Source organism: Rousettus aegyptiacus, unplaced genomic scaffold (genome assembly GCF_014176215.1).
Source record: "Rousettus aegyptiacus isolate mRouAeg1 unplaced genomic scaffold, mRouAeg1.p scaffold_m13_p_9, whole genome shotgun sequence".
Classification (NCBI taxonomy): Eukaryota; Metazoa; Chordata; class Mammalia; order Chiroptera; family Pteropodidae; genus Rousettus; species Rousettus aegyptiacus.
In genome coordinates this window covers 619,149-644,696 of record NW_023416312.1, presented here as the reverse complement: position 1 = coordinate 644,696, position 25,548 = coordinate 619,149, and the positions used below count along the sequence as shown (strand labels likewise).

The following is a 25,548-nucleotide window of genomic DNA, read 5'->3' as shown; positions in this document are numbered from 1 at the left end:
AAGCATGATGAGTAAAGTGTCTGCCTGAATGTTTTGAAGTTAAGCATATATGTTCAGCTTAACAAATGTTTATAAAATGAACACCTATAGAACCACTCTCTCCTTAGATCCAAATTCTGTTCATGCCTCAAAGACTAGATTAAATGTCCTTCAACAAAAACTGGCGTAAGCTTCTGAGCTGTAATATTTTTCTCATCAACCTCTGAGAACATCGTAGATGGATTCTTCTTATGTCACGTATCATCTGTATTATATATGTGTGTGCGCACACACATTGTACACACAACCAATTCCTGAATTATCTTTTGATCTTCTCCAAGTCTCAGTATCACTGTTTAACTATAATTTGAATATAGTTCATCAGGAAAAGAATGTGTGAATGAATGAGGGAGGGAGTGAATGAGCCCACAGAAGTCACTTACACCAGGGGTCAAGTCAATAGAGGTCACTCAAGCCAGGGTAAAATAGTCAAGTCCAGCATGTCTTAAAAGTTAAACAAGGGTCAGTAAGCCAGGTCAGTCAGAGCCACCCTGGACTTTGGGCTGACGTTGGGCTTTACTCTGTCAGCATCCTGGGATTAGGCGGCATGGGAGCCCATGAGTAATGATGAAGATTAAAAGGGGGTCAGACCACCACCACCAACAACAACAAAAACAATACAATTAAAAAATAGGTGGAGGACCTGAACAGACAGTTCTCCTAAGAAGACTTATAAATGGCCAACAAACATGTGAAAAGACGCTCAACTTTACCAGCTGTTAGGATAATGTAAATCGAAACTACAATGAGATACCACCTCACACCTGTAAGAATGGCTATTATTGATAAGACAAATAATTAAACGTGTTGGAGAGGTTGTGGGGAAAAAGGAACCCCCATGCATTGTTGGTGGGAATGTAAATTGGTACAGCTACTGTGGAAAACAGTATTGAAGTTCCTCAAAAAACTAAGAATAGAATTACTATATGACCCAGTAATCCCTCTTCTAGGTATTTACCAAAAAACTTAAAGACATTTATCTGCAAAGATATATGCACCCCAATGTTCATAGCAGCATCGTTCACAGTGGCCAAGACATGGAAGCAACCAAAGTATCTTTCAATAGATGACTGGATAAAGAAGAGGTGGTTCATGTATACAATGGAATATTACTCAGCCGTAACAAAAGGTGTGATACCGCCGTTTGCAATCACATGGATGGATCTTGAGATTATTATGCCGAGCAAAATAAGTCAGACAGAAAAAGCTAAAAACCATATGATTTCACTGACATGTGAGATATAAAACTGAAAGCAACAAACAAACAAGCCACACAAACAGGGACTCTTGGATACAGACAATAGTTTAGTGGTTACCGGAAGGGAAGGGGAGAGAGGGGAGGTAGATAAGGGTAAAGGGAGTCAAATATATGGTGACAGATTTAACTTTGGGTGGTGAACGCACAATGCAATATACACATGACGTATTATTGAATTGTACACTGGGAACCTATATTATATTACCTAATGTCACCCTAATAAATTTAGTTTTAAAGAAAAGGAGTCAGACATTTTTAAGTGCATCCCACTACTATTTAAGGAGAGATAGGGCGGGAGAATTACCTCGAAGGTGTAGGGCACACGCTGCCACCACTTTAACTACAGTTACATCACGTTTTACCTTTTCAGCAAGCTTTCACCTATACTTTCTTGATTCCAGCACAGGGGGAAAATTAATTTTGCTACTGCATTCGAAGCCGTTGACCATGCAAGCCAGTCTCCAGGGACATTAAGCAAATGACTAAACATTTATAAAAACATACTTGCTCTCATTCATCTCATTTTATCCTCAGAGAACACCTAAGAGGTAGTAGTACCCCTCCCTTTTTACAGATGATGGAATCAAACAGCCTCAAAGAGATTTTATAACGGCACACCCGTCGTCATCTGTCTACTTCCTAGTTGAATGCCTGTGTTCTACTCAGCTGTGGTGCGGAGGAGTCTGATACATAATGAGAAAGAAGACTCAGGGGTATTGATTCAAAGGAAGTGACCCAAGTTATTCTAATTATGGTCTTGTCGATGAGTAAAGTTGGTATGAATACCAGTTGTGTATCCTTAAAAATGTGCCGTGATTTATTTTAGATGATAATGATTGAGTACTTGCAGTGTGCAAGCCAGTGGCTCATAGAACAGGGCACCCCACAAAGCTGTCTTTTTCTGTCTCCTAGATGGGAAGTTAGATACAACTCTCTTTGCTTTTAGACACCAAATCTCTTCGGTCCATTTTTTTTTTTTCATTTCTTTGGTCTGAATCAGCTGGGGCTCTGGCTCTTGATATTTAAAGAAAAGCTTCTTAAATTTTAAAAATATCCATGTTCCCCTCCAGAAGCCTGCTTTTATATATTAAGTGACCTTTGATTTTCAGGTTATTGTGATCTTCCGTAAGTTTACTTACTTCATTCAGCAAATCAATTGACTTAACGATTTCTAAGCAGTATCTGAAAGCGGTGTGCACAAAAAAGTGTGTTGCCACCTGGTCCGCAGGAGAAGAGTACTAGGTAGGAAGCATGGGGAGGGGAGCACGGGGGATTCCAAAATCTTTTCTTGCATTCCTTACCTAGTATTATAGTTTATTATTAAAATGCGTATGTATTATGCATATTATCATATGCAATAGATTCACTAATCTTTCTTACCTCAATGATCATGCCAGGTTGAAGCCTGGATGTTTTACTAGAAAATCATTTCATTCATTTATTTCTTCTATAAGTTTGTAGATACATAGAGATAGAGACAATCAGTAGTTGTTACCTGGGGGAGCTTCCTCCTCGTCCCCACCTGGAACATTTGACGATATCTGGGCACATATTTGGTTGTCACAACTGGGAGAGGGAGAAGTTACTGGTATCTAGTGGGTAGAGGCCAGGGATGCTGCTCAACATCCCACAATGCACAGGACAGCCTCATCATCACACGCGCATGCGCGCGCGCACACACACACAAACACACACACAACAAAGAATTATCTGATCCAAAATGTCAATAGTGCTGAGCTTCAGAAACTGATAGATAGATAGATAGATAGACAGATAGACAGACACATACATACATACATACATACATACATACATACATTTATACATACATACATAGGAATAAAACTAGATATATACTAAGTGCCAGACATTGTGCTCGGCAGAGAATGACCAGCATAACTTAACATAAAGTCATTATGCCTTTACACCTCTAATTCCCAGCCTTGTTTTCAGTCTATGTACAAATCCAATTCTTTACTGGGAAAAATGAAGTTTGGCCTCTCCCAGGACTTACTGCATTTCTAATTGGCATTTTTTTTTTTGGAGTAAAACCACCAAAACATGCATTTCTAGGTGCAGTTAATTTTCTGTACAGAATACATAGTTCCTAGCACTGATAACAAATTCAGCAGACTTAATCAGATTCAGCTTTGGTATGCTGTTTCAGTGGAAAAGGAAAACAAATAGAAGAGGGCACTTTAGAAATTTGGCTCTTGTTAAAGAGTTTATGTAATTTGCTGTATTGAAGTTTAAAACCAAGCTCACGAGAACTTCACATTTATGATATAAAACTAATTCAAGATGACATATGCAGTCCCCTGAGATATCTTTCCAGATCTATCTCCTTACTCTCCCACTTCCAACATGCCAACCATTACCAGAGTCTCAGTTTCTAGAGATTTCTTCCATGCACTGTGGTATGTGGATCCTCTGATCGATATCAGTAAAAGATTTGGAGACCTGGGTATGCGTAGCCCATCCATGAACCTTGAAATATATGTTTGTACTGATTTAAGGCACACACTAATCAAATAGCTTTGATTGCCTGTTAATATCTCACACTTAACCTTGTCATGACTATCCTGAGTCACGGCTAGTGCTATTTCAAGCCCTTTTTAGAAAAAAAAAAACAAACAAACAAAAAACAAAAAAACAAAAAAACGGAAGTGTAAGTGATTGCACACTGGTCTTAAGACATTCTTAGCATGAATTAACTGCAGATAGACTGTGGGGTTAAATGGTCAAGAAAACTTGTATGAAATACTGGGGCTCTTAAGAAGAGAACCTCAAAAAACTTAATCTGTGTAACTGAAAACTTATTCGAATCTTAGGGATTATTTTTTAAGTATCTTTTTTTTTTTTTTTGCTTCCCATTAAATCTATTCCCAGGTAGACCAAAACCTAGATTGTTCCCTAAATAGAAATACCTATTAAGATAAGTCAAGGCCAATTCTAAACGTATCCTGTTCGCATTGGGGCACTAGAGAGTGTGAGATTCTCAGCTCTCAGCTCCGTGGCACACAACAACTTTCGGTGGCAAAAGCTTGGTGATCAGTCTTTCCAAGGTTCTTGCAAAACTTGCCAAACATTGACACATCTGCAAAACCTTCAGAATCACATAGAAAATAGAAAAAGGAAGAGAAGTTTCTCAGTACTCTAATCAGTTTCTAACCAAGTCAAGTCTCTCAGTTCTTTTCAAGAATGATGCTCTCCTCGGATCCCTTAGCAGGGAGCCACATAATAAGGCAGCGGGACTCTAACACCCTCCAGAGCCCGCCAGTCTCTTTCCATATCTGTCCCTTGCTCTTTGCATGCCCCCGCCTCTGTGTCACTGTCCTTTTTGGATGGATCTTCTCTCCTTCCTGGTTTTCCTTCTTTGGCCGCAATGTAAAATAAAACTAATGTGGTGTATTGTTTTGTTGTTCTTGTTTTGGGTGTTTTTTAATTCTTTTTTTTTAATTTTTGAATAATTTTAAATTAACAGAAAAGTTTCAAAGAAAGCACAGGGAGATCCCGTAGCCTTTTATCCGGGTTCCCTGGCTGTTAATGTTTTCTATTACTGCGGTACTTTTGTCAAAACTAAGAAACCAACGTCAGGACATTACTGTTAAGTAAACTCCAGACTTTATTTGGATTTCTCTAGTTTCTTCACAAATGCCTTCTTTTTGGCAGCCCGATCTGGAGCTTTTAGCCCCCAGAACTCTGAGAAATGAATTCTTGTTGTTTATAAGCCACCTGGTCTGTGGGATCTTGTTATAGCAGCCCAAATGGCCTGAGACATTAGGTTTACCTGTTGTTTTCTCATGATTAGACTGGGGTTGTGGGTTTGGGGGAAAATACCACAGAGGCGAAGTACCCTTCTCATCACATCATAACTTATCACTGGTAATGTGTTCTTCTCAACATCCCTTATCACTGGTAATGTGTTCCAGTTGATTTTTAATACCACTAAATGCACATTGCTCTTAATTTAAAAACAAGAAAATGGAACATTTTATGTGTTTCACTAAAACATAACTTTTGAAACTCTTCCAACCTTTATTTCTACTCTAATATGTGAATGTGTATCTGACATGTTATTACTTAGTAAATGAATGAATGAATGAATGAATGACTCTATATCGGTTTCCATCCTCATCTATACCGCAGGTCAGGGCCCCTGGGTGGAAAAAAAGAAAAATCTTAGGTAGCCTAGATGTTAACCATTTGATAGTCCAACCACTGTTATCAATCTGGGTTTTAAAGAACTAATTAAAAACAACTTTGGAAAACTATGATTTATTTTCATCTCCACAAAAGAATGTTCTAAGTTTTCATTTGGTTTTGATATTCAACTGTGGTGTTTTAAACAGTGCTAATGAAGTGAGAACTAAGCATTTAGAAGTGAAGAAATACAGACCTCGGGAAATGGGGAGGTGGTTTAGAATTATTATTGTAAAATTACTTGTTTTCATTGCTCTTTGAGGATTTTTCCCTCCTGCGTGGTTATTTGCCATCTCTTTAAAAGAGAAACTCAGCGACATCATCTTGAAACACCTGCCTAGCCAAATGGAAAGAGGCAAGCTTCTAAGAGCTGTGGTTTATTTTCTCTGTAGCCTGACCGAGTTTTCAGGTTACTCAAAGGAGTGAATTTTACTCTGCCAACAAACAGACAGAACTGAAAGATGCAGAGTAAAGTCAATTGTTTAAAAGTTCAACTTGCTTTATTTTGCGGGACATGCATTCCCTCAAAGCTAAGTTTGAAAGGCCAAAATGATCGTTGTAGCACGGGCGGCTTGGGGAATATTGAGGGGAGAAGTCGGCCTCTCTTGCACCAAGGCATACAGAGGATTCCTTCGCCACTCTGAGGACGTGAGGGGACGAGGCCGATCTGAGGCAATAAGAGTTTCTTTTACGCCTCATTCTTTTCTACGTTGGTTGTTAACAATTTTAAAGTGTCCTGACATTTCACGAGCAATGTAAAGGCCAGAAGTCCCTCAAGGTGGGGATGGTTCGTGGGAGTGGAGTGGGTCGAGGTGGGGAATGTGTAATCTCTTCTCCTGCTTTGAGAGTGAACATTCTTGACTAAAAAAGAAGGTGCAAAACATCTTCTCTCCCCTCCCATTGACAATGGGTCTAAAATTCAGATGATAGGTTTGTGGGGGAAAAATGAACGATTTCTAACCTTCATTCTTCTTTGGGTTCAAAAACTATTAAGAAAACCATAGGTGATTCCCCCCACCCCCGCCAAAAAAAAAAAGTTTTTTATAAGGAATCAAATGCCTAAAGATCAGTTTAAAATCGAATTTCAGAAATAAACTCCTCAGGAAAATTCATACGCTACAGCAAATTTGGTGTCAGGGTACTTGGACACTCAATTGCAAAGGAAAGGTTTCTTAAGATAAGCATTTGTGTTTCAAATTTCCCCCACTTGGCTCTTTATGATAACAGCTTTTGTAAATAGCGTAGCAGTTGAAACATTTATTATTGGAACAGAAATGCAATTACATGCAGATGTTGTCCTGTGATTCATTGCTTTGTGCTATACACATTTTAAAGCTGGAGGAAGGACAAGCAGGTCATCAAGTAAATGCTCTAGGCTGAGCTCCGCTTATTCTCTTGACTTGAGTTATCTAATCTCTTTCGTGAGTGTTGCCACAATCAAGGACTCCGCGGCCCTTCTTGGCAGCCTGCTACGTCGTGCAATTACTCCAACTACCGTCAAGAGCGTCTTTCCATCCAACATAAATGTTCTTTGCTTAATCCAAAACTGGTTCTTTCTCCAACATTCCTGTTTCGAGGAATATAAAATGACCACCACGTTTATTTTTTCAAGTGTATCATTGCTTTCTACTCTTTGTCAAGGTGGGGCTTGTTTTTTTAATTTAATTTAATTTTTTTTTTTGCTTTGCAACGAAGAGAGCTACGAAGGAAAGAAAGTGGGTAAATTGTCATGTAAGCACTGGAGGCGGAATGGCTGGGTGTCAGTCCTGGTTGTCATGGGCGGCCTCCCAATGGAAAAGGCTTTTGCATAAATTCTGAGGGTTTAAGGGTTAGCATTGAAGATGCTACATATATTGGTTTCCTATTGCTTTTGTAACAAATTAGCACGAGTCTAATGGCTTGAAATGGCCCAAATTTATTATCTTATAGTTCTCAAGGTCAGAAGTCCAATACAGGTCTCACGGGGCTAAAATCAAGGTGTGCACAGGGCTGCATTCTTTCTGGAGACTCTCGGGGAGAATCTGTCCTCAACCTCTAGAGACTGCCCACAGTCCTTGGATCATGGTCTCCTCCCTACATTTTCAAAGCCGCCAATAGCTGGTCGGGTCCCTCACACATCACTTGGCTCAGATATTGATTCTTTTGCCTCCCTCTTTTACATTATAAAGACTTTGTGATTACGTTGGACCTACTTGGATAGACCAACATAATCCTTTTATGTTAAAATCAGTGTATTAGGAATCTTAATTCCATCTGCAACCTTAATTTCTCATTGCCGTTTAACATAACATAGTCACAGGTTCCAGAAACTCTGCTGTGGACACCTTTAGGAGGCCACTATTCTGCCTGCCACACTAGAAAGGGCATTTCAGGCAGTAGGAAGAACATATGCAAAGGTCCTGAGGTCTGAACAAGGTGGGCGTGTTGGGGAAAGAGATAGAAGGCCAGTGCGGCCGGACAGGGTGCCATGAGACTAGTTTAGAGAGGCTGGCAGAGATCGTATTATGGGCCAAAGTTCTGTGGGCCATGGCATACAACTAGGTTGCATTCTAATTGCGAGAGGCTACCACGAGAGGCTTTAAGCAGAGAAGCGGCATGATCCGAAGTATCTTTTTAACAGATGGTTTTGGCTTGTCTTCTACCCATTCGTATTAAGCAGATAATGTAAGGAAGATTACGTGAAGGCGGCACAAGGTAAGGTTCAGAATAGATAACAAGACCGTGCGCTTCCTTGAGGGCGGTTATGCCTCTGAGGGGTCTGGAACAGAGTGTTACTTTGGCATTTCAAAGGTTTGCTAGATGCACAGGACCACAGACAGGGCTGCCTTCCAACCTTCCACTAAAGAAATTATAGGCCTGGGGCGCGACTACCCACCCCGACTTGCCCAGTTGGGAATTTATGGTCGGATCACCCTGTGAGGTGACTTTCTCACCGAACTTGTACATATCCTCATTTTTGTCCACAGGTCAGAAAGGGCGGGGGGCGGTGGGCGCACGTGGGGAGGGAAGGAGAGATGGGGTGTTGAGTGCTGGGCTTTGCCTGAGACGCCCAAAGAGACACCACAGGACTCCATTGCATTTCGCATGGGCTCTTCATTCTCTCAGCTCGTGCGCACTTGGTGTTTATCATGGTCTAGAATTCTGAACCTGGGAACCTGGATGCTACTTCCTTCTCCATCACCACGAGCTCGTTAACATCAGACAATGGACTTAACCTCTCTGTCTCTGTTTTTACTTCTGTCCAATAGGGACAACATTTGCTTCATCGACTTCAACTAGTTACGAAGAACTTGGAAAAAATTAAAAGTTTATGTGCATATTTCTGCTTCACAAATTTTCATTTCCTTTCATTTCATTATTGTAATCCTTCTCCAGGCTTTATTATGTCTTTTCATCATTAATTATTTTTGTACCCGAAAGACAATATGATTGTTAAATATTTGAAAAATTTAGAAGGTAAATTATATTTTGGAATTTATTTTCATGACACTTTTGAGAATTACATATTCTAATTCTTTTTTAATATTTAATAAGAAGGCTAATATTTAATTTCTGGCTAATTTATTTTGCCAAATCTTTCACTAGCACGTGTATGGAAAGCACTATAGGAAAATGGCCAAAATAGGGTCCCCCTGGCCTACTAGGCACTTGCAATCAAGTTTGCACCTTGCCATTGTGGGGCACATGCTATAGAGAGCAGAGGTCTGCGAAGTATGACACAAGGTTGGTTGCCTGGTTTTCTAAATCAAGGTTTCCTGAGAAACAGCCATGCCCATCCGTTTGTATATTGTCTCTGGCTTTTTTGGAGCATGAGACCAGAGTACAGAAGTCGCAACAGAGAGGCTTATGGCCGGCAGAGTCAAAAATATTTAGTATTTGGCCCTCTGCAGAAAAAGTTTGCTGACTCCTGACCCAGGACATTGATTTAGTCTTTTGGAAATATCTGCTTTCGTTTCTGCATTTGCTCGGCTCCCCAGTGAGGCAGCTCGCTGAGGACGTCTCTGTCCCCCACAAAGCCTTTACATGTAAAAGTGCCAAGCCGCCAGTGTAGACTTACTTTCCAGGCTAACCATAGTTCAATATAGTTTTTCTACCATGTATTTATTTTATAGAACTTTCCTTCTAATTCTCTATTTATCACTATTGAACACAAGCTTCTTTCTTAACATCATTTCCCCCTGCTACTCTTCAAGGTCATTTTGAATTATAATACCATCCTCTGTGGCGTCAGCTCCCCAATTTGGCACCATCCGCCGATTCAATTGATCTGTGTTTTATTTCATCACTCGTGACTGATAGAAAGATTAGGAAGAGGCCACCTACAGGACATCCTCTGTAAATGCCATTGTCCCTCAGGGTTCCAGCCGGAAGCACCAGGAACGTCTGTGTCCACCTTTCTGCTCCTACTCTTATAGAAACTGGATCTAGTCAGTAATTTGCAAACCGAAAATGCTAGTCTTTTTGCCAGAAGGGGTACCGAATGTGCCTACTCAACTGATCCTTTCCTCCAGCCAAATGATTTGCCATCTCTGTCACATCTTCATTTGTCAAGTTAAGCGAGGCCAGGAGACTTGCTCTGGCCAATGAAAGATAAGCGGAAGTTTAAGTGTCTCTTATGGAGTGAAGTTTTAAAAGGGAGAGCATGAATCACCGAGTCCGTTTCCTGCCTCAGCAACCATGGAAATAATGTGCCGAAAGAAACCTTCATCATCAGCCTTGTTGCCTGAGTGGCTGTGAGTAGGAGAGTCCTTCCTGGGGATCTGTGTAAACATGCAGCACGAGCGAGAGACACTCCTTTATTGTTATAAGCCACTGTCATCTGGGGGTTGCTTGTTACCAAAGCATAACCTCACCCGTCCTGCCCGACACAGCTATTGAGGACCATAACATTTTCTTAGAAAACTGCATCCAAGCTAGAGACCACTCTTTTTTCTGTGTATCTTTTTCTGTATGTATCTTTCATAGACCTGTATCCATAGCACCAATTAAATATTTATTGCATGGAAGTGATTTAATAATCGATTAGTAGATAGATAACTGACTACAATATTTAAGGAACTTTGTTGTTCAACACTTTTTTATATATAAAGAATTAACGATAAAAATAACTCCATGAACATATAGCTTCCTGAGCGTCTTCTAGATGCCTTTCGATCGAATGTGCTGGTCCTCTTCAATTGTTCAATAAAAGGACGTTGTCATTATATACAGATGCCTCAGTTTTTTACCTTTTTCTGGTGTTTTATTTGGCTCAGCCCAGATCCACCAAGTCTAATCATGGTAAAGCTGGCTTCTGGCCAATGAGAGTAACATGCAGTAACTACAGAGAGAGCATTAGCTTGGAAATCTGTCTATTAATATTTCTACATTGATGTGAAACTTCGATTAAATATTCTTGTGTTATGATAAATTTGGGGAAACATTAGAGTTTCACATTACATAATATGGATTTGCATAGTCTTTCCTGAAAGCTCTATGGATGGGGTTGGGGGGGGGCACTAATTTGCTCCTGGCTGTATTCCTAGGACCTAGCAAAATGCCTGCACCATAAAAAAAATGCATCGATTAATATATGCAGGATGATTTTTTTAAGTCTCATTCGGAACTTTCAGTAATCTGTGAGATGTGCAGCCATTTTTATTTCCACTTTGGAGGCGAGGCTCAGAGGTGTTAAATAATTTACCCGAGGTCACATGACCAAGAGACGGAACCAAAATGGAAGCCTCTTCTGACTCTGAGGTGTTGGCTCTTCCTTGGACAGGGTGGTAAACCTAGGATGCAGTAGAAATGGTAAGCGTTCTGAAGTCTGCTGGACCAAGATTTGAATTATGGCTCAACTACTCATTAGTCATATGTCATTGGGAATTCCTAAAATCTGTCCTCTGATGTTTTCTTTAAACCACAATGATATTTTCTCCCCTTCAGCAAGTCTCGTATTTTATTTAGTTTTCCGTAGTGCTGTTTATTGGCACAGTGTAATTATTCAGCTGTAAGTACTCTCTCATTGGGGTCTTCTTTGGTTAGGTTGAATTCATGCTGCCTCGGTGAACCAGCCTTCCCCCCACCGTTTCTTGAGGTATCCAAAATGGAATTAGCAGAGGGTCGTATTCTCTCTTTGAAATAAGCTACTTTGAGATCCAAATTTCATTCGGACCTTCCAATTCAATAATTATTGCCCAAGATATTTTGTGTTTAAAACCTAAATGGTTGTTTGCTTGAAATCGTAAGAACAAATTTGAAGGCCAGCTTAAGGCACTTAAAGGTTTAGCCTGCCCTAGAAAAAAAACGCATTCTTTGTCTTGCATCAACATGTTAATAAAGTCTAAAGTTCCTGCATAAACAGAACTTGCTTCAGTGGGAATTATGAGAACATAAAGGTGCAGGATCATAAATGGACTATATTAGTGAAAGCCATTTACCTAGCGAGGCACACAGAGTTTCATTTAAGATTAATGAAAACCCTATAAGTAGAAAACACTAATATTCCTTCCAGTAAAGGAGTCAAGATGAGTCTTAACTTGATACAATAGAAACCTGTGTACTGTGAACAGAAAAATGTGTGCAATATTTGCAAAGTTATATTTTCATAATATTTTATAACCCAAATTCATATTCAATAAAAATACACTTCCTATCTCATTTTATGACCTTTCTGGAGTCACTTAAAGGCAGACATTTTAGCAGTAAGTTATGACTTTATAAAGAGTATTTTAATCAGTTTGTATATTGCATTTAAACTCTCTGGACACATGATTATTAAAGATTATATTTGACCATGGAAAACTGCCATCTTAATGTTCTTCTGCCTCTTTAACTTGACTCTATTTTTGGAAATTCTATTGGAGTTGAATTCTAGGAGATCTGGGATCTTGGATCTTCCACAAACTGATCAGGAGACTCTGGACCAATCAGTTTATTTCTGCAAGTCAAATTTGTTATCGCGGAAAGGAAATAATAACACACACTTCATCGCATTCCCATGGCAATATCAATAGAAATTGTACGTGCAAATCTTTGCCCAGTGTAAAATGCTATTCAAGGATAAGTTACCGTTCTTGACAGTGTGATTTGTGCACTTTACTGCTCTTAACAGACACTCTTCACGATTGGTTTGTGTTGGTGCCGGCTTAGGGAGTGTATAAACATTCATTTTCTCCCCTTTCCCGAGCAGAAACCTAAAACACAGCACTGAGGGGTTTTTGCTGAGACTGTCACTACTCACGGAGCAGTGAACCAGTGGACGAAATAAGAACAAAGGATTCCCTTTAAGATAGGTTTTATTTAGCAGGCAGTCTTTACCTCTGACACTCAGGTATTGGAAAGTCTTGCATCTCTATAGGAAGAGTTCAGTAGAATTGCTTAGAATTAAAAAGAATTATTACTTTATTCAGTGGTAGATGAATGTAGGGGAAAGAGCCGATTATTGGACAATTGTTATAAGTTCCATACTTACATTTAAAAACTACATATTGAGCCTAGAGTTACGCCTTCCCCCAGAGTTCTGTAAAAAATGTATTTTCTTATCTTCTTAAGTCCAGGAAGTTGGTTAAAAACTTTTACTTATAATTATACAAATTCACAAGTCTTAGATTTCTTTCCTGAAACCATCAAATAACACTTCGATATGTAGGCTCAGGAGGGTTATTACAGGAAATAAATAGAGGCCATTATGTGTCATTTCAGCCATCGAACAATACAGTAGCAATTACTGCACTATAAAGGGAGTACACTCAAAATGATCACATTGCATTATCTACCAAAGGCCTGGGAAAGTTGGATAACTATTAGTTACTATGCTCAAATAAGGCATCTGAGCCTTATTTGATAGAGGTGGATTCACATTCTCTTCCTAGCGCATGTTCTAGTCACTTCTTTGAAAATAATTTCAAGACAAGTTACCCTGGTTTTAAAAACATGACAGATAAATGATAATATCCTATACTAAGGTTTTTCTCCCTACAATGCCTTCAGATAATAAAAGGTTGGTCACAGCCCGTGATATAAAGTACTAGCTGTTGACTCACAGTTACACTAGAAGGGCCAATTTTACAGACTGCCAGGATAAAGATGATTTTAATTAAATCGCACAAATCCCTTTGTACTGCAACCAAACCCTATGTGGGCTGACTGACTCTGAGCCATTCTGGCTTGTGTAGAGTTAACCAGGTTACGGGATTCCTAGTTAACTTCTGTCACCAGGAATGCAATTCATGTTTACCTATATAAGGAAACCTGTTCAGCTGACCTGAGTTTGGCGGATTTTTGCGCTGACTGGGAGGCGAGTAAGCACACAGCCTGAGAAGGGGGAGTGATTCGGAGCTGGACAGAGCAAGCTTCCTGAACGCCCCAGCCATTCAGCTGATCCGAGGCAGCCTGCTTGGAAGACCTACAGGTTTGCCTCGTCCAGATCACAGCTGTGGAACACAGCCCCGTCCTGGGAAAAATGGGGAAGCCGGTGAGTCTTACCGATCTCTTTCTGCTTGTTTCTGCTAAGTGGCAGCCTCGCTGCTCTCACCCAGGAAGCAAAGGGAGAGGCTTAGCTCAGCCTCTCACCCCACAGCTCCTTCCTGAACAAACACAATGCTTCGCGAATACCTCCAGACAACTTTCCCTGCCTGTTCTGTACACCGAGAATCCACAGAGGCAATGATTTCTAGCACTTTAGACATTCCAGAGAGCGTTTTTACTAGGCAAGAGTTTCTAGACCATCACGACGAGCGAACTTTCTCATCTTTGTTGCGCTCTCACACCCTGGAAATGAGCCTTGGGCTGCTCTGCGAGAAGGCTGAGTCCCCAAGGAAGTAATAGTAAATCTAAGTGGGGTTCTTACGGCCACAGGCAGTGTGATATTCTGCAGAAGTGCAATTTGTCACTCAAAAGGCAGCGTGAAGGTATCATTTTTCATTCATGCAGCAGCAAAATCCTTGCATCCTACCCATGTAATAAAGGACACCTTCTGAGACACTGAGGAAAGAAAGAAGCCAAGCTGGGCTCTTTGTTCTAGACAATGTAAAGAAGCTCACGCTTGCATTTTGACAAGTAGCGTATGTCTATTTATATATAAGGCGAGAACGATGAATAAAGACTTTATGTCAAAGGCGTTGCGGTCGGTTGAGTTAAAATTTGGCTTTATTCTATATGTGTACAAAGATCTCAATCTGAATGTAGATAAACGTGGAAATGTGAAAGGGTTTAAGAGACTCGCAGGGAGATTTTAGTTCTACTTAGGGACAGCCAGTTATAGGGGACAGCCAATTATCAGAGACAACTGAGAGGAAAAGCCATCTCAACCCAGTTTGGGGGCACAGGTAAAACTTTTGAAGAAAGTCAGTTTGTTTATAGTATAGCTAGAAAAAAAAACGATTTGGAATCAGGTACAAATTGTTGTTGTTATTGTTGTTAATAGCAAGGTGGTTACTTAATTGAGTTAGTGTGGATAAATGTTTTGAATATTTGACTCCTCATCTATCAAAGAAATATTGTCATTTTCTGTCACACACGGTGACTTAATCCGAGGAGTTTAGGGAGCAGGATTGTGCTTCTGATTACAGCAAGTGGCATGAGGACCCAATTTCAGATTTCTTCTATTAAGAAGTTAATTTCTTAAATTAAAGTCCAGAAAAGCAATCAGCGCAAGCAAGCCGATTTGCGAGAACGACGACCTTTTTAAAAATTGCAAGTCATAGTCCAATCCCCAGTTAATTGAATACAGGGAATGGCAATTGCTTATTCATAACAACAAAAGCTGTGGCCAGTCTTATTTAGGGCCCTTGACTTGAAAAAGCAGCGCTCCTCATAGTGAGGCAATTTAAACGAAACCTGCTCAACTTTGTGAGAATGAAAACTAGAAAAGCCGTGTGTGTGACGCAGTAGACGTTTTAGTAAATAAAATGCTTCACGGCACAAGCAGCGGAGCCAGGGAGACTATCGCAAATGTTTGAAAGCTCGTTATCTCCTAGGTGCCGCTCAGAAAAACAGGAGTCTCGATATTCTGTTGCTTTAAATGGGAATCAGTAACCCAGGAAACTCAAAACACTGTTTTAAAATATACGGTTAATAACAGATGTTTGTACCCGGTTGTCTCACCCTGCGGATGACATGGCCTCAAGCCAAATCAACCAGCACGTCCGCCCTTTTTCCTGTGAGTTGATATGTACACAGTTATTATGCACTAATTACATCAACAGCTAAGGGACTATACAAACCAGCAAGACAGATAAGTCTCCGGGGGTGGGGAGGGCCGGGGGCGAGCATAGGGGTTTTGAATCTCATGTTTAGAGTTCTCCTCGCAATGGCATATGAATTATTGTAGATGGCTGGGAGTCCACTTATCCTTGGCTCCTCGGCAGCTCATTTGGGGGCAATAATGGTGATTGTTGTATTTAACACTTTGGTGTTAATAGAGTTCCAGGAGGATTTCTTCTTGATGGTTAGAGTTAGTTCAGTGTCCGAACTAATCTTCCAACGAAAGGCGGTTAGGACATGGTGGTGTTGCATTAACCCTTTCGAGTCACTGGTACCGTGTGCTTTCGTGTAGGGTTTAACCATCCTGCAGCTGCTTAGACCTGTGAGAGGTTAAAGAAGTGGCCCGGTTAAAGGAGATTGAAAACTACTGGGGAAAAAAAAGAGAGAAACCAGTCTTCTCAGGGCCTTAATTTGTTCATCTGCTAATATGCGTCGTGACTCCCTCCCAAAGTACAGCATGTGAAGTATCATTTGCTGCAAACTCACTTGATGCCTGATTGTACTGAGGAAAATTCTTTAAGACAGAGCTTCCCAATGGATGGGGCACAGGGCACTGTTAGATGACGAATGAGTTACAGACGTGCCCAGATGTTGATTGCTCTTGGCATCTGGGCCATCAAACTATACTTGGGCTGGGCATATCCCCCAGAAGGTTATCTCTGGACTGCATAGCTTCCTCAGTTTGCCCCCCTGTATCGTACAGATGGGGTCAATTGCTATAACTGTTATGATGTGTAAAAGCTAAGACTTTGTGTTTGTCGATCCAGACCCAGGATATAGATCGCGTAAGTCAAAATTCTGCTGCAATGTATTAACCTTGGCCTTGAGGCACAACGTGAAGAAAAACACACTAATATTTATTGTCTTCCATGCTATGGTGAGGATGTCAAGGCCCTTCGTATGTCATTGAGTTTGCCCTTTTTATTCCATAAAGAATTTGAAGAGGGATGTGAGTGAGTGTGAGTGTGTGTGTGCGCGCATGCGTGTTCTGTTCTTAAAGATCTTCTGAAAAGCTGATGGCAAAGTGTTTTTTCATAGGATCCTTTCTAACATTTAGTTATTGTTTATACTTCCCTTTCTCAAACTGCTCTCAGGGTTTGTTTGTCTGGGATTCTCTGGCCACCAGTGTGGCCTAGTCCAGAGGCAATGACATAAAAGAACCTAGTTTCAAAAGTTATTTATTAAGTGTAAATTCTTTCCTTGGACACTGTACCAAATTTGTATACAGCATTCCTGTCCCTGGTGAACTTTCTCTGGCTTTCTCTGCCTACCATTTGACATCAATTACCTTTTCAAAAACATTTTGTATTATTAATTCCTGTTACATTCATTCAGCAAATATTTATTGAGTGCCTTTTGAAGTCCCATGCTAAGTACTCTGGAGGAAAAGCGGGTCTATAAGACACAGATGAATTTAAACCAAATATTCATGCAACCGATAGCAGTTCTGCGACAAGACTTCTCATGACCTGAGCGGTGTGTGGCATGTGGAGTACAATTTGCTACAGACTTTCTCGACCACTCACTTTTTCACTGATTATTCTGAGGGACATCCTTCACGTCACAGCTTCCCACTAGTGGGCAGAAAGCAGGTAAACACGCAGGTCATGATGTACGTGCTTTCGGTGACCAGAGGACTTCCATGTCAGAACACGTCAGAGAGAGGCCGCTGAACTTGATGCACGTACAGAAGAAAGACGCCACCTTACTCCCTGCCGATCAGACATAAATGACAGCGATCTGGATGATGCCCCGTTATATTTTGTTCATGTAGTTTTCAATACCACATTTTCTCAAGTTGTCAGGAGTCTGTGGGGCCCCACATGAAGAAGAGATATTTCTAGAGTACTGGGCTTTTTCTACCTTTAACCTATGGAAATTATTAAGGTCCAAGGTCTCTTGAAGCAGACGAGAGAAGCTGCTGTTGCTTCTAAGGCTGTATGTGTAAGGCTTGGAATTAGGGACCATGAATTAATAACCGGTGTGCGCCAGCAGGATTTTTCAAATATCTAGGGCACTGGCAAAACCAATTTAAACTATATTTATATTCGAAGAAAGGTTAGCGGGCGAGGTGATAGACAAGACTAGGACGTCTAGTTAAATGTAAAAGTACATTTCCATTTTTTAATTAATTGCTCGCAATCACATATAAGGGACTCTTCTGTGGGTGAACCTGTCAAAGAAATTGAGTTACTTTATATTATATTGCCGAGGGTTCAGTTGATTTTATTTTTTTATTTAAAAAGAAAGTAAAAATGGATAGCAGTGCTTCGTGGAGTAGCATTCTCAGACACGCTTGGTGCTTAGTAGCTGGATCTGTATAGAGAATGGCTGTAAGCTGCGTGCACTCATATGCTCACACTCTCTTGTGACTTGCTCTTCACTTGTCTAAGCTTGAGACAGAAATGAAATTAAGCAGAACCTCCTCGATTTGACAGTTTGAGTTTTAACACGTGACAGAATTGGAATTTTAGCCAAAAGAGCTCGGGCCAGGAAATGCTACATTATTTATAGGTATTGTTCTGCAAAAGAGGCCTTGGTTAGTTAGACCTAAATTATTTTTCCCCCTGAGTGTCTAATTGTGCAGTTATTTAGATCTGTGCTGACACACTCATCATGTATTGCCTTGGGGAACAAAACAGTATATAAACTACTAGAGGACGGATAACAAGTTTACTCGAACTGATATACTTGGCTTAAAGTTAAGAAACAAAAGAATAGTGGTATTTCCCAAGTTTCTTCCAAAGCAGTGGATGGTGGTTCTAGCCAAGTCATCTTACACTTCTCTGGGATTCGATTTCCTCATCTATCAATAGAGACGTAAGAGCACAATTCACGGTACAGTTGCGAGTATTGAAAACGGTTGTGCCTGCGAAAGTACCTTGCGTAATGCTGGGCATGCGCTCAATTAATAAGCATTAGCTGGATCTGAAATGGGTGGGAGAGGATCAGGCATCTCGAACGAACAATTTAGGGGTTGAAGCAGAGAAGTAGACACACGCCGGTGGCCCGTATGAAATTTTGCCCACTTGGCGATTTCCGATTTCCTTTTTAATGAAACATGGTATACTTTCTCATGTCTGTTACCAGGTCCTCTTTGCTTACTTTTGTTACCCGTTTGTCCCATGAAGGGTTTGCGTTTGAGACCCTTGGTCTAAAGGACTTCTTCCGTTTGTAACCATCTCTGTTATCTCAAACATAAGTTTCCCCCTTTTAAGGCGTTTCCCTGCCAAAAACTATTTTATAAACAAAACAAAAAATACTCACTTTGTACTTATTAATTTGACAGCTTGAAAGCTTTTCCAACAGCAGTGATGGGAGGAACGGTGCCAGGTACTCAATTATTCATAAAAGCCACTTGTTTTATTAGCGCGTAGAACATCTGTCTGGCTTCAGTTTGTAAGTAGTTTTCCAGGGGTCTTGAGGATGGACCTCACTAAAGGTGTGATGTCCCCAAGGGCACCCTCAGATCCCACTCTCTTTCTCCCACCGCTCACCCACCATGTGCTACCCCAGTGGAATTTCCCATTTAATCTGATATGGCGGCTGCGATGTGGAGAGAATGTGTGTCATGGGCCGATGAGCCCTGACTAGAGTTCGCTCCTGGCTGAGGTAAGTGGGAAGCTTGTGGCGCGGGTGCGATGAGGAAGCTCGGGCTGCTGTAACGTAATACCAGAGACTGAGTGGCTTAAATACCAGACATTTATTTCTCACACTTCTGAAGTCTGGGAAGACCAAGACCAAGGTGTGGTCAGATTCAGTGTCAGGTGACAGCTCTCTGCCTGGCCTGCAGGTAGCCACCTTCTCACTGTGTCCCCACAGGGTAGAGAGAGAGCGATCTGTCTTCTTATAAAGGTACAGATCCCATCACGGCAGCCCCGCCCTCGTAACCTCATCTAACCCTAATTACCTCTAAAAGAGCCCACCTCCAAATACCTTCACCTCGGGGGTTAGGGCTTCAACATGTGAAGTCGTGGGGAGGGGGCACGGATTAGTCCATAGCAGTGACTTTATCAAAGTGTAGACCGAGTGACTATTTCTGACTTATTTTCATTGAACTTGAGATATCACCTATTGTTAGATACAACGCTAAGAGAAAAAAATTCTTCCAATTAGACCATAACGTGATGTTTTCTTAAAATTTAAATATTGTATGCTACAATTATTGAAATAATTCGTTTCGGTTTATTCAGACTAATTTTCTAAGACTTCGATATTCGTCCTGTGCATACATAAAACGGAACATATAGGCAACATAAACTTAAGATTCCAACTTTTCTAAATTACTTTTCAGTTAGAGTTGCCATGAGTGTGCTTTTCCACGTCATGCCGTCATGCTTTGTGCCAAAATACGCGTTTCTTTTAAAAGAGCTTCTGTACTATTTCCGAGTTTCTACGAAAAGGTGACAACCAGAACTGTATTTCTTTCTTAAATGGCCCTACCTGGGAATGCAGTTGTCCATTTGTACCCCCAGGAATATCTACCAAGTTACTGCACTTGTCAGTGAGGTAATTCTCCCCTCCGAACATGTTTCCGCAAATGCATTAAGAACCACACGCTTGGTGGGTTCCATGCATGGCCTGGGTGTTCATCTGGACATCTTTCCTCTCATCCCACCTGAGCCCTGAGATGATCTCTCTCTGACCTAGGAGAAACCCTTCCTCCTTTCCATGTCGCTGAGAGGCTTTGCCAAGCATGTGACTTTTTCCTAATGTGTGGGGAACATCCCCTGAGAACTCAAGATATAGAGTATATCTCCCCCATCCCACAGGATGCCTAAAATCTCAGCATTAGGGAATGATTTCATTGTCTTTTAAACATCAAGAGTGTCCCAGAGAGCAATACCTATAGTTGCCATATTTCCTGCTTTGGCATGGATTTCTTTCCAATTAAGACTATGCAAGAGAGCAAGATCCGTGAAGACGGAACCCCTAAAAAATGGGCTAGGAATGAGGATATGGCAATGGAGAAAGGGCAAGAAAAGAGAAAAACAAAAAGAAGCTCAACAGTCATTCAACAATATTTATCAAATTCCTGCTCTGAACCAGGCAGCGCCCTACATGCTAAGGCCAAAGTGGAGCCTCCACTCACATAGTTAACAGTCTAGTATAGGAGACAAACAGTGGTGAAATATCACACAGACAAGAGTAAAGGTGAGCCTGGCATGAAAGCTTTATAGTATAGTTCTGTGTTGCCGTGGACTGTACTGGGAGGATTTAGCTAATTGGGAGGGAAATCAGAGAAAACTTCCCCAAGGAAGAGATGCTTAGACTGAGAGCTAGTGGGGAAGAGTGGGGTTCGGTGTGTTTGGAAGGGTAAGGAATGACCAGACCGTATCAGGGACTTTTCAACAAGGGATGACATTTGTCTTTGGGAAAGGCCACATTGAAATGAAGGGTATCAGAGTGAATTTGGTCGAACCAGACAAGAGCCTAGGAGAGGGGTCCAGGGGAAGATGATGACTCCCTGTACTAGTATCATGGCGGTAGAGATGAAGAGAAGTGGATGGATTTCAGGTATATTTCAAAGGCGAAAGAGACAGAAGCGGATGATAAAAGACACAGACAGTGGTGAGGGTCCAGGAAGTGTCAAGGCGGACTCCCAGGAATTCGGTTCACCTAGAGGGATAGGAGTGTCACTGATGATGTAGAGAACAATGAAAACTGACCTCGTTCGGGGGTAGGGAGAGGAATTTTTTGGAGCGAAAAATGCAAGAGCTTAGGGGCCGAAAATCTTGGTGTGGGTTCAAGTCTCAGCTTATTCATTTACTAGTCGTGTGATGCTAAGTTCCTCTGAGTCTCAGTTTTCCCATCTTTAAAACGAGACCGTAAACATCCACCTCATAGGGTTGTTGCTACAATCAAAATAACTTCATATGCGGTCAAAGGTCCCGCGCGCATGATTTACTATTATCATTCACACCTCTGCCAGCAACAAACCCCAGAAGAAGAGCTATTTTCAATAACTCCCTGGGGGTGGGGTGGTGCGAAAGAGTCTTGACAGCCGCAGTCTTAACACTCCGTAAGTTCACCTAAGTGAAGTTTTCTCCTTGTTGAGAATCTACAGGGCAGCTATTAACTTCAGTTGTCCTGTGAATTCCTTCTATTCCATTCCAACCCCGTTTCCTCCTCTCCCTCAACCTGGATTAAGGAACCCCATACCGGAATAAGCTACATTGTTTTTCTCAGCCGGGATCCCTTATCACTTGTAAGAGGACTATAGGATTTAGGAAAATGTAACCTGAGAGTTTGCACTAACAGATGAGCACACTTGATTAACTTCACACTCCCTGTAGGCCTTGGGTGAAGGTTTTACCATTCTGTTTTTCTAGCATCAATTTAGCAAGAGCATTTTATACGACCTGTGATTCCACTGCCCTTGACTGACCTCAGCGAATTCCTTTCTGGCTTCAACATATTCTCTCATTAAAGGGAGCCATTAGGCAGCGAAAGCTGCAGCCACAAGGTTAGGAAAACCTTGGAATAAATGGGTGCAGGGAGGAGGGGCTGAAGCCCCGCGGAATCCAGGTATTAGCTTCCCTCTCTGCAGGTGTTCGGCATAGCAGGATCCAGGTCACTACCAGAATTTGCCTGTTGCCTTTTTCTATTTCTTTCCCCTTTTTCTTGACACACACTATTAAGTCTCTTTATTTTACAGCCTCCTGTATCTCTCACTGGATTATCACGATGATTAAGCTTCCCATCAAAACCCCATTCGGTTATCTTTCCATGCAAGGAACACTTATTTTCATATGGAAATCCACGTGCGAGAGAGCGGGAGGCATCCCATTTTGTCATTTGACTTGTGTACCGTTTGGGTGGAAGATTGTGAAACGTTTGTATGAACTTTCAGATAACTAGATTGTGCTTGGTTCTCCATCTGGATATTTGAGATTTTACTGGGATTTCGGAGTGTGGGAGGAGTGGGGAAGGAAGAGGAATGGAAGCTATTATCTGGAATAGGAGACTTAGGCATGTTTTTAAAGAGCTTCCTCTTTCCACTACCTTCCCTGCCTTCATAATCTTTTCTCTACACGGTCCATTTTGGTACAAACACATTTCAAGCTATAAGGGCAGTGTAAGGAGGCGGATCTAAATCTGCGTGGTATCTCCCAGAGGAACTGCCACCTCACTTCATAAAGACCCATTTGGCTTGAGTTTTGCTAAGTGTAAAGCAGGAGCATCCCACAGAAACTGTCAGTTAGCACGCGCAGTAGTAGCTGCTCCAAGCCTGGATGTTTTAGGAGAGTGACGATGTCGTAAAAGGAAGCCAGAGCTAGACGGTGTCATCCCGGAGAAAGAGTCCACTCTGCCCACGAATGTACTTACTTGCCAATAAATCATTTGCCAATAGTCCACAGATAATGAAGGAGCCTGGTGACGTGGTCCAGAGTGAAGGTCGCAGCAAAGAGAAAACATGCTAAACATTACAATCGAGGAAAAATGGTGAGCACTTCTGTTACCAGGCTGCCGGCTAAAGCTTTTGCACAGATAAAGATGTAAGCTTCGCACACCATCCGGCCTTCTGGGCTGTTTATCTAGCGCAGAAAGACTGAAATCAGAGAGGAGGAAGGCGTCTGCCAACAGATTGTAGGTCATAAATTAGTTCATAAAGTCTGTCCCGTGTTATCTGTGAGGCAGCCTATTTTATATACTTGTACGTTTGATTTATTTGTTTCTCTGCTTACTCAAGGCCGTATTTTGGTAGCATAAGTCAATATATGAGTCTTAGATCGTACAAAAGTTTATTTATAAATGACCTGCCTTCTGTGGGGAAAATCACAGCAGTGTATGTGTGCATTTGTGTCTCATACATAATTTATTGCTGTTGATCGGAAATTTCAAAGTTAACTTCAGATCTCAATACATAATACTAGTGATTCCAATGAAATGTGTATATTATTATATGCCAAAATATATTTTCTCATAAAATTAATCTTAATTGCTGCCTGCTAGACCTTTTCCAGTCTTATGTAGTTCCAGTAGAATATTTCCATGTACATTCAGTTTTTGTTTATCCACTAGAGTCACTGTCTATGAGAAAGCAACACTATATGTATCTATGTACATTTCTCTGTGTGTTACATATATACAAATGCACTATCCCTTTGAAAGTTTCTCTATATTTAGGAGAGTAAGCTACAGCCATTGTTTACTGATTTTTTTTTTCAAATTCAGATGAAAGATATAAGAAAATGTCACAATACTTTAAGACCAAGTATAACGATTTGGAAGATAAGTGGAAGTCCATAAAAGTTAAGGAGAAAGGAAGAGAAAAGGAAGAAGAAAGAGAGAAATAAGAGATGTTAGAGGAAGTGAGGTCCCAAAGCAACAATATTTACTCTCCCTTCCCCAGCCAAGCCCACACTCTGTATATAAACAAAAGCCCATCAAACAGGTGGAGGACTAAGGGGTCAAGAAAAGAAGGGGCGAGCCACAAGTCACTAGAAAATACTGGAGACAGAGAGAGATGGACAGACAGACAGATAACAAAAGAAAGGGTGAGGATAAAACTTCAGGGGAAAAGCTTGAACATTAAAGCAAACGAGCCAAAATAAAAAGAAAAGAAATACAGAAGAAAGGAAGCCACGAAGAGGTGACATTAAAAATCAAGAAGTATGAAACGAGACAAAAATGGTCATTGCGCTTGAGCTGGTGCGTAGACGAGAAGACGTCGTTCTCTGGCATCCTGATGAATTAGCACAGAAGAGAAGGTGGGCAAGTGAAAAACAGCAAGAAGAGAGCAAGGCGAAGGTGAAGGGGGCCATCGGCCCACGTCCGTCCGGAGGCAGCGCCGAGCAGTAGGTCCCAGAGCATGGCTGCACAATAGTGCCCTGGTGGGGGTCCTCACCGGACGCCCGACGCCCAACGACAGAGCTTGTCTCATCTGTATTTAGTTCTATTCTGCCAGAACAGTGTGAATGCAATTTGCTTTTTAAATGTCCTACTCCAAAAGGCTCGTGTCGCGGGGATTGTGGGCATCTAAGCCGGGAGGTGTCCCAAAGGAGGCTGGCTATTCCTGATTTAATAAACGATTACTCAGTGGCCTAAGGAGTTTATCCTCCAAACGCTTTGCATGCTCTCAGGAGTCGCTTATTTGGCCAGCAGTATCTGGCTTAATATTTAGTAAACACTTCGAATTTCCAAAGAGGTGAGGAAGGGGGGAGAGGTTGTCATGTATGAACCCATTTCCACCATCAAGCTTGACCCAAGTGCTCAGGGTTCGGTTCCGTCACTGCCAGGCTTAGAGCCCACCCACGAAATTCCAAGGCCGATCTCTTATGGGTCTGGGCTTGTTCATTTATCTTTACTGTGGTTTTGCTCATAATAACTGATGTTTGTAATTCTGCATCTCGAGGAATCATTTTTATGGCAAGTTCAAATCTTACCGTCAAGCACACGTTTCGAGGCCCATTTCAGGAAACGAGTTTGACCCAGCACGTTGACAGTGAATTACTAATTCTGACCTGCAGCAGGGTCAGGGGTCACTCATCAGTGGTCGACGCAAAGTTACGCAGCTGCGTTTCGAGCTCCAGTGGGCGATCCTGAAGATGGCAAACTTTACTTTGATACGGTGCCATAGCACCTCCATTAGTGCCCCGGTTAGAATGCAAACATCTGCTCGCTTTTATTGCCCATGTGTTATTGAAAATGATCTGTTTCTTTATGACATTAAATCACTGGAATCAACTGACTATTTTTAAAGACTCTTTTAGTGCTTTTTGGAACGATCATTCTTCACAGTTGTTTAGTAGATAATTGGCCCATTAGGTACACAAAAATTATAAAGATCGCATTTTCTA

The 25,548-nt window shown here is 41.3% G+C and overlaps 1 protein-coding gene across 1 annotated transcript in view; it reads left to right on the top strand.

Annotated features, from left to right (window-relative positions):
- The first annotated feature begins 13,732 nt into the window (after window positions 1-13,732).
- The window catches only part of MID1 (midline 1), a 305,290-nt gene continuing 293,474 nt past the window's right edge, over window positions 13,733-25,548 (top strand). Inside the window, exon 1 of the mRNA XM_016140155.2 lies at window positions 13,733-13,955. The gene's annotated coding sequence lies outside the window, so the exon portion shown is untranslated. The remainder of the gene's footprint in view (window positions 13,956-25,548) is intronic.